This window comes from Elaeis guineensis, chromosome 7 (genome assembly GCF_000442705.2).
Source record: "Elaeis guineensis isolate ETL-2024a chromosome 7, EG11, whole genome shotgun sequence".
NCBI lineage: Eukaryota > Viridiplantae > Streptophyta > Magnoliopsida > Arecales > Arecaceae > Elaeis > Elaeis guineensis.
In genome coordinates this window covers 11,574,671-11,583,721 of record NC_025999.2, presented here as the reverse complement: position 1 = coordinate 11,583,721, position 9,051 = coordinate 11,574,671, and positions in this window count along the sequence as shown.

The window sequence follows — 9,051 nt, the reverse complement described above, 5'->3', positions numbered from 1 at the left end:
ACTCATCTATCTTAGCGATCCATGCATCAGTCTATGCAGATTGATCACTATCCTTATGATGATCCTATGACTGAAAGTATTTAGAAATTAAATACATATCTCTAATTCTCAATACCTTGAGAATATGTATTGAAGGTTAATTCTATGGATGATTCAAGGATACATCACACTTGAATGAAAAATACATTTACTCTTTTATTGATCAAATCAATGTATTAAGTACCAAATTATGTCCTAGAGTTATTACAATGTGTCAGCTATATTGATTTTTAGGACATACATCTAACACTGTAGGAGATGGATCATTTATTCTTAGATTGGTGGCCGATTCGATAAACAGTGTCAAGCACCTGCTCATAATTAACCAATGAACAAGTCAAAAGACCCTAGAGAACCACTCGCACAGACGTATATCTATAGGGTAGAAGAAGAGGCCTTTTCAAATGTGGTAGGAGAGAAGAGTGAAAGGCAGAACGTAGAAGGATCTCTGGTCTTGAAAGTCTTGCACGTATTTATAATTTTCTTCACACCTTTTCATCACACCTTTTCATACACATTAGATTTGGTACCTTATCATCCATTTGATAACCACCAATAATCGAAGGTAACTACTATTGTCCTTTGACATTTCAAATACCGGCAATATTTGGTTATACTCTTCACGTTAATCGAATCGAAACATAATCCATCGGTCCATTAATATTTGATCATGTAGTAACATCTCCCACTTGATCAAATATTAATGGATTATTTGGTCACACCAAATTCTATGTCCACCTTAATTTTACTTTGATTCCTTAAAAATAAGTGTTATCATGCTAAGCCACCATTGTGTTCTTTCAGGGATCCTCGAAAACCTTCAATGGCAATAGCACTTTAGTATATGGTACGATTCACCTAGGTGTTTATTAATCCCATTTTCGCAGCATGCTTCTAGAATCTTTCTAATGACGACCTTTTAGTCATGGGATCTGTTTTCATTTCCTCATAGGCATACAGTTGACCTTATCCCTCTTCTCTACCATATCTCATATAAAATCATAGCTTACACTGATATATTTACCTTTTGAACTTATTTCCTTATTAGAGATGTCGCAACCTTATTATGAAAACACATTGATCCATTAGTTCTCAAAATTTCTTTTAATCGCATAATCCAAATTACTTGAGTGGGTGTTATGCTCTAGGGCACCATATTTAGCCTTCATTGTATATCTAGCAACACAAGTTTCTTTTTATTTGGCCACGAGGCCGCACCTCCTTCACACAAAAATATATTACTACTCATGGATTTTCGAACATTATGGTCGCCACTAAAATATGCATCTGAATAATCATAAATTTTTAATTCATCTTATGCAAAACATAACTTCATTTTGCTAATAGCTTGGATATATCTAAAACTTCTTTTAACTACTTGCTAGTGCTCTTTACTAGGATTAGTTTCATAATGGCTAACTAATCCAACAGCATAGCATATATATGGTCCGATGGCGCACATTAAGCTGCCTATAGCTTGTACACAATGAACCTGTTTTATTTTCTGAATTTTTTTAATTTCAGGAAACTGATTTTCCAAATGTTAAACCTTTACAAACTAATGCAGATATTGGCTTACAATTATTTGTGAGGAATTTTTTCAATATCTCTTCCAAATATTTTTCTTGACCCAAATACAATAATTTGGAATTCTGATCCGTAGTTATTCTAATCCATTATAGCTGGTGGAGATCAAGGCATCAAAATCCTGATAGACCGCTACAATGCTAAGCTTCGACAATAAGAAGGGCAAGCCAATATAAGCAGTTACTCGGGGATGCCAACGAGGACCACGTTGGAGGAAGGCTGTGGCCAAGGCATTTGAGGTACTCAAAGGAGATCAAGTAAGGGGGGGGGAGAGAGAGAGAGAGAGAGAGAGAGAGAGAGAGAGAGGAATTGGGACCAGGAAGAGAGAGGGGGACAAGGGATTTATATAAGGGGGCTTGGTTCAGTCTTGGCAAAATGGTCAACACTTCCAACAAGTGGGTGAAACGGATCGATTTAGGATGATTTGGTCGGATTCGAAGCAATTTGCCCTCCAAACTAGGAATTCAAGACAATTTGGTAGACCTTAGAGAAAAGGAAACAATTCAAAATACAAGGTCCATTTCTAAAATAGGGAGGTAGAAAATAAACATCAAATGAGTTAAAAATGGATTGCTTAGTCACGACTTTACGTAAATAGGATCAGTTCTATAGGCTCGTACAACCATATCCTAGATTGCAATATTGCTTAGTCATCATTCATATGATGAAGACATTGATGGGCTTTTTTTCCTTGTTTAGAAGAGAACGAGGTTAGAAAATTTATGATTGGACTCAATTAACCCTCTACTAATTTTTTTTTGGCTTGGACGGATCAAATTGGTGAGTCAAACAAATCATGCATGCCATTTACGTATACATGCTCCTATAAATCACCATAAAATTTTTGATTGTTCTAAATGTCTTCAATTAATTTGAATTCTACATGCTTGGATCTTCTAATAATAATGACGAAGAATTTTAATTATTTTTAAAAAAATGGAAGCAAAATTTTATTACTTCCATCTTTTTTTTGAAAAAATGGCTTTTCACCCGTCATGATCTCAACCATTGCAGCCCGAGGCCGCCACCACTCATGGCAACCTGGAACAACAGGGCCTCACCAGTATTATAATGAATATTGTATGGACCACCACCAAGTCTGCTGCTCCACAGCTATTACGTGGTCTTTTGCCATCATAAGGGTCATTTAAGCTTACAATCTATTCTGTTTTATGCTGTTTCAGCCAAAAATTTTTTTATTTTTTTTACAAAAAAAATTTTAAAAAAATTATAAAAATATCCTTTGAACCTGAATTAAAAAATATATATATAATGAATCCTAAAATTTTAAAAAAATTACAAAGAAGTCCAGTAGTCTGTCTACGACCTGACAGCATTAACAATAAAAAATGACTAAAATACCCTTGATACATAGGATTTTTTTAATAATATTTTTCTTCTTTTTTCCTTCGAATCCTTTCGAGCCTTCTTGAATCTGTCCCAAACCCAAGTGGACGTCACCTCTACTACCACCTTTCATCGGTCTCTGCAATTACCTTCCCCCTTGTGGACGCCCACCTCCTTCCCGCTCTCCTCGTCGTCACCTTTCTATCCTCCTCGCTGCCACCTTCCATCGATCTCTATTGTCGCTTTCTCAAGCCCTCGTGAATAGGGTTGGAATTGGGCTCGGACTGATCCGACTTTGGGCCGGACTTCAAGCTAGACCCGAAACTATTTAGACTGAGTTTGGACCTAATTATAGAGCTCGTTTGTATTTCAGACCAAGCTCAGATATACCTTTGGCCCGGTCTGGATCCAAGTTCAAAATCTAGCCCAAAGTTCAGTCTGACTTATCAGGAAATCTAACGGTGCATGACCCTCCTCTGTCATTTCTTTGCCCTTTGACGTCCCTCTCCGTCCCCATTTCTCCTTTGCTTCTCTCCTCGAGTCCTCCCTCTTTTTGCTAACCTAGTGTTTCTTTGATAAATCTTCTCCATTCTAGATCCCAACTTTCGATCCCATCAAGCTCCCTCCTTTCCTCCAAATACTCGATCCTATCCCTAAAATTAACCCGATCTCACTTCGTTGGTGTTGGAATAGGGTTTCTGATCCCATATTCAAGGGGAGAAAGCGGAGAAATTGGGGGTCGGCATCCATGTTTGTGCCGGCGATTGCTCTCTACACGAGTATGCATCCCAGGCATTGTCTGCTCAAACCCCCACCATTCTTGCCATATCACCTCTTTCCACGGCCCCTATGACTTTGACCTCAACCCCCGCCCGCCATCTCCTTCGCCACCTCCTTCTCATCCCAGAAGTCGAGCTCTAGTGGCCTTTCTTGCCTATTCTCTTCTCTGACTGCTTGCCATGCTACTGCCTCAAGGACCTCACCTCTGACTCCTTCATCTATGACGCCTGTTGCGATGTCGCCGGCTCCTTCACTTCCCTCTACCTTCATCCCTCCACTACCGCCAACCCTGTGGACACCTCCACCGCTGTCGGTATTGACGGTGGATCCTCTTCTTCGATTGGATAGGGTTTAGGGTTTATTTTATTTTATTTTTTTAAAATACGGAAGAAAGATGGTTTGGGTGGGCTAGCCCAATCAGGTTTGGGCCAGGCTTGGGCCTGAGTCTTTCAAAAAATTTAGGACCTAAGCCTAGTCTGAAGTCCGAAAAATAATACCAAGATGGACTCAGATAGGGGTATAGCTTGGCCCACTTCCAGCACTACCTGCAGATGTCCACCTCGTTCCCGCTCTCTTTGTTGCCACCTCCCATCAATCTCCACCATCGCCATCCTGAGCCCTCACAGACTCCCACCTCTATTGCCACCTCCTATTGGTCTCCACCATCATCTTTTCGAGCTCTCACAGATGCCCATCTCCCCTCGCTCTCCTTGCTGTCATCTCTCATCGGTCTCCACCGTCACCTTCCTCCTAGTCATCACCGACGTTAGCCTTCCCCCTCCAATCTCCCTTAGGTGCTTTCCTTCCCATGGATCTCCGAAAAGGAGAGACACCGACCTCCTCCCTGCTCTCCTCACCGCCACCTCCTGTCAGTCTCTAACATCGCCTTCCTCCCCATCATCATCAGCATCGGCCTTACCCCTCTAATCTCCCCCAGTGCTTTTCTTCCCATAGATATCCCAAAAGGAGAAAGAAATAAGAACAAAAAAAAAGGAAAAAAGAAAAAAAATGATCAATCTATGTGGGAAAAAGGAAAAAAATTTGATAAATCAGAAGACCTTCATGTTATAAAGAACTTCTGAAAAGGATATTTATGATATTTCATAAAATTTAATCTCTCAGAAGATCTTCATATTATAATATTGCCTAATGAAAATAGATGGCTGAGCCTTTTTATAATTTTTTTTAAAATTTTGGGATCCATTTCAAACTTTTTTTTTGAGTGCAAGTATAAATTGGTCAAAGTCCAACGGGTATCACTATAATTTTTTTAAAATCTTAAATACAGTCACAAACTTGCAATGCTGATTAGATCTGGATAACTTTAGGTTATCCAACAAGACAACAACATTCTTAAAAAATTTATAAGAATAAACCCATTCGATCTTGCTTCAAGCCTCTTGATGAGTTTATATCCATCCAATTACATCAAAATAATACTATTTTAAATTTTTCATAATAATTTAATTTAAAAATATCCATAAGTATAATATAATAAGCCTTTCCATCTGCTTCCACTATGACTCTATTATTCTGAATTTTTTTAAATTTTTTACATTCTTTTGTATGAAATTTAAATCTATTAATAATGAAATCATTATATCTGTTGACAATATTATTAGGATCTTGAGTAATGGTAATTAATTTATCTAAATAGTTACTCTTCATTATCATTGGTACATAAAAATCATGATAAATTGCTAATATATTATTTGATGTTAATAAATATATTTCAAAATCAATCCTTTCTCTCTCTCTCTATATATATATAAAACTAATTTATTTAAAAAGCCATTCAGGGAATAACTCGATCAACCCTCATTGCTCAATCTTTGGATTGGATCGAATGCTATAGTTTGTTCATCTTTGAGTAACCAAAAATTCACTATAAAAAAAATAATTCATTAATTAAGAATATTATATATTATGACAATAAAAAATTAATATGTGACTATACTAATATGCGATACTGAGATATTATGTCACTATAAAGTAATACATAATAATGAGTTTGTGCCAAGAATTTTTTGTTAATAACCACAGTTCCAACTTTCTCCAAAGCTCTTCCAGTAGTTGTGAACTTATAAATTTCTAAAAGATCGATAATATCATAATTTTTTTGAGGTCGATTAAAAATGATCTCTATACTTTCAAAATATCTTGAACAAAATAACAAACACTCTTCAGCAATATATCCTTCCACAATTGAGCCTTCAGAATTGGCTCTATTTCATGTGTAATCTTTTAAACGCACAACATACCTTTAAAAATTAAAAATTTATTAAAATATTAATACAAGTATGATAACTAAAAATATCTAAATTATAATTATAAAATTTAGCAACATCACCTCTCGATAAGATATATTTATCCATAGTATACCGATCCGACCAATTTTTTTTTCCACGGCTAAATGAACAAGTAGATAAACCATAATAATGAAAAATCTAAAAGAAAAGATATTTTTCATATGGTAAAGTATAAGTGCAACACCAAACTCTAATTAATCAAGCTCTCATGAATCAAAGACTTTGAAATATAATGACTTAAAAAATGATGACAATTGAGCAATAATGATAACAATTTATTTTGGAATTAATGACTTTAAAATTAGTGAAAAAATATCTTATATCAAAATATGACCATCATGACATTTAAGATTTGAAAATTTTCACTTTTTGAGATTTATAAATCTTGAAATATTTGATGCATATCTATTAAGAACTTTGATATTCTTTATAAATATTAAAAAAAGATCTTTCTCTCCAATGGACGTTGTGTAACATATTGGAGGTATATAAACTTTACTATTAGTAAGCTCTTTGAGATGAAGCTCCTGTCTTATACCCATCTATTTCAAATCTAAATGTGCCATTAAGTTATCTTTACTTTTTCCATCAAGATTTAATAATATTCCAATCAAATTATTATAAATATTCTTCTCTACATGTATTACATCAAGATTATGCCGGAAAAGATTGTACTTCAAATAAGATTGTTGGTGCAAAAATCTGCTTGCGCCGGAGAAGCTGGAGTCGGGGAAGCCGCGGTCGCCGCCGGGACCTGCAAGGGAAGTCTAAACCGGAGGTGGGGTTGCTCCGGCAAGACCCTCCGACGCTCAAGTCAGTTCTCTGCCTCAACAAGAATGGAGTGCTCGAACGGAGAATTTAGCAGAGTTTTGAGATGAGAAATGAGCTTAGAGAATAACGTATCTGAGTCTCCCTTTTATAGGCAGAGGGGGCAACGGATTGATGGCGACACCTGTAACCGTCTGGTAGTGGGCCGCCCGTGGTCAGGGGAATTTATTGCGAGAGGTAGTGGAGTGGAATCATGGCCATCACCGCAGCTCGCCACGTGGAATCAGTTGCAGGGAGTGGAGCAGCGCCCGTTGTCGTGACTTGCCAGCGGATGGGAGAATCGCCCGGTATCTGTCGCAGGAGGTGGAGCAGGTTCGTGGCCGTTATCGTGGCTTGCCAGGGGGTAGTGGAGCTGTGCGGAATCCACCGCAGGAAGTGGAGCAGGGCGGCGACGGTTACTGCGGCTTGTCAGGGAATGATGGAGCTGTGCGGAACCCGTCACAGGAAGTGGAGCAGGGTCGTGGCCGTTTTGGTGGCTTGCCAGGGGGCGCGGATCTGTTGATTGAAGCTCGGAGACGGTCGGAGCCCGGCCTCTGTAGAGGTCCGGGAGAGGTCTTCCTGGCGGCTGGGGCCGTGGGCGGAGTTTGACTTCCGTGGGAGTCTGGGCGGAGCTGCTCTGTAGATGATGTCGGAGGCGGAGCCCGGCTCCCGCAGGAGTCCGGGCGGAGCTGCTCTGTAGCTGATGTCGGAGGTGGAGTCCGGCTCCCGTAGGAGTCCGGGCGGAGCCCTCTCGGAGCTGAAGTTGCGGGCGAAACCCGGCTCCCGTAGGAGTCCGGGCGGAGTCCTCTGCAATCAAAGTTAGAGGTGAAGTCCGGCTCCCGTAGGAGTCCGGATGGAGCTTACCAGCAATCAAAGTTAGAGGTGAAGTCCGGCTCCCGTAGGAATCCGGACAGAGCTTACCAGCAGTTGATACTGAGGGCGGGGCCTGGCTCCCATAGGAGTCTGGGCGGAGCTGTGCTGCAGTCGATGTCGGAGCCTGGCTCCCGTAGGAGTCCGGGTGGAGTTGTGCTGCAGCTGATGTCGGCGGCGGAGCCCGGCTCCCGTAGGAGTCCGGGCGGAGCTGTTCTGATGTTGCGGCGGAGCCCGGCTCCCGTAGGAGTCCGGGCGGAGCTGTTCTGATGTCGGCGGCGGAGCCCGGCTCCCATAAGAGTCCGGGCAGAGCTGTTCTGATGTTGCGGCGGAGCCCGACTCCCGTAGGAGTCCGAGCGGAGCTGTTCTGATGTTGCGGCGGAGTCCGGCTCCTGTAGGAGTCCGGGCGGAGCTGTTCTGATGTCGGCGGCGGAGCCCGGCTCCCGTAGGAGTCCGGGCGGAGCTGTTCTGATGTTGCGGCGGAGCCCGGCTCCCGTAGGAGTCCGGGCGGAGCTGTTCTGATGCCGGCGGCGGAGCCCGGCTCCCGTAGGAGTCCGGGCGGAGCTGTTCTGATGTTGCGGCAGAGCCCGGCTCCCGTAGGAGTCCGGGCGGAGCTGTTCTGATATCGGCGGCGGAGCCCGGCTCCCGTAGGAGTCCGGGCGGAGCTGTTCTGATGTCGGCGACGGAGCCCGGCTCCCGTAGGAGTCCGGGCGGAGCTGTTCTGATGTTGCGGCAGAGCCCGACTCCCGTAGGAGTCTGAGCGGAGCCGTTCTGATGTTGCGGCAGAGCCCGGCTCCCGTAGGAGTCCGGGCGGAGCTGTTCTGATGTTGCGACGGAGCCCAGCTCCCGTAGGAGTCCGGGCGGAGCTGTTCTGATGTCGGTGGCGGAGCCCGACTCCCGTAGGAGTCCGGGCGGAGCTGTTCTGATGTTGCGGCGGAGCCCGGCTCCCGTAGGAGTCCGGGCAGAGCTGTTCTGATGTCGGCGGCGGAGCCCGGCTCCCGTAGGAGTCCGGGCGGAGCTGTTCTGATGTTGCGGCGGAGCCCGGCTCCCGTAGGAGTCCGGGCGGAGCTGTTCTGATGTCGGCGGCGGAGCCCGGCTCCCGTAGGAGTCCGGGCGGAGCTGTTCTGATGTCGGCGGCGGAGCCCGGCTCCCGTAGGAGTCCGGGCGGAGCCGTTCTGATGTTGCGGCGGAGCCCGGCTCCCGTAGGAGTCCGGGCAGAGCTGTGCCGTTGCCGATTCCGCCGAGGGTTTCGGCTGTGGGTATTTTATACCCAACACCAGTCCCCCTACTTTCGAGTTTGAATTTCAAGCGA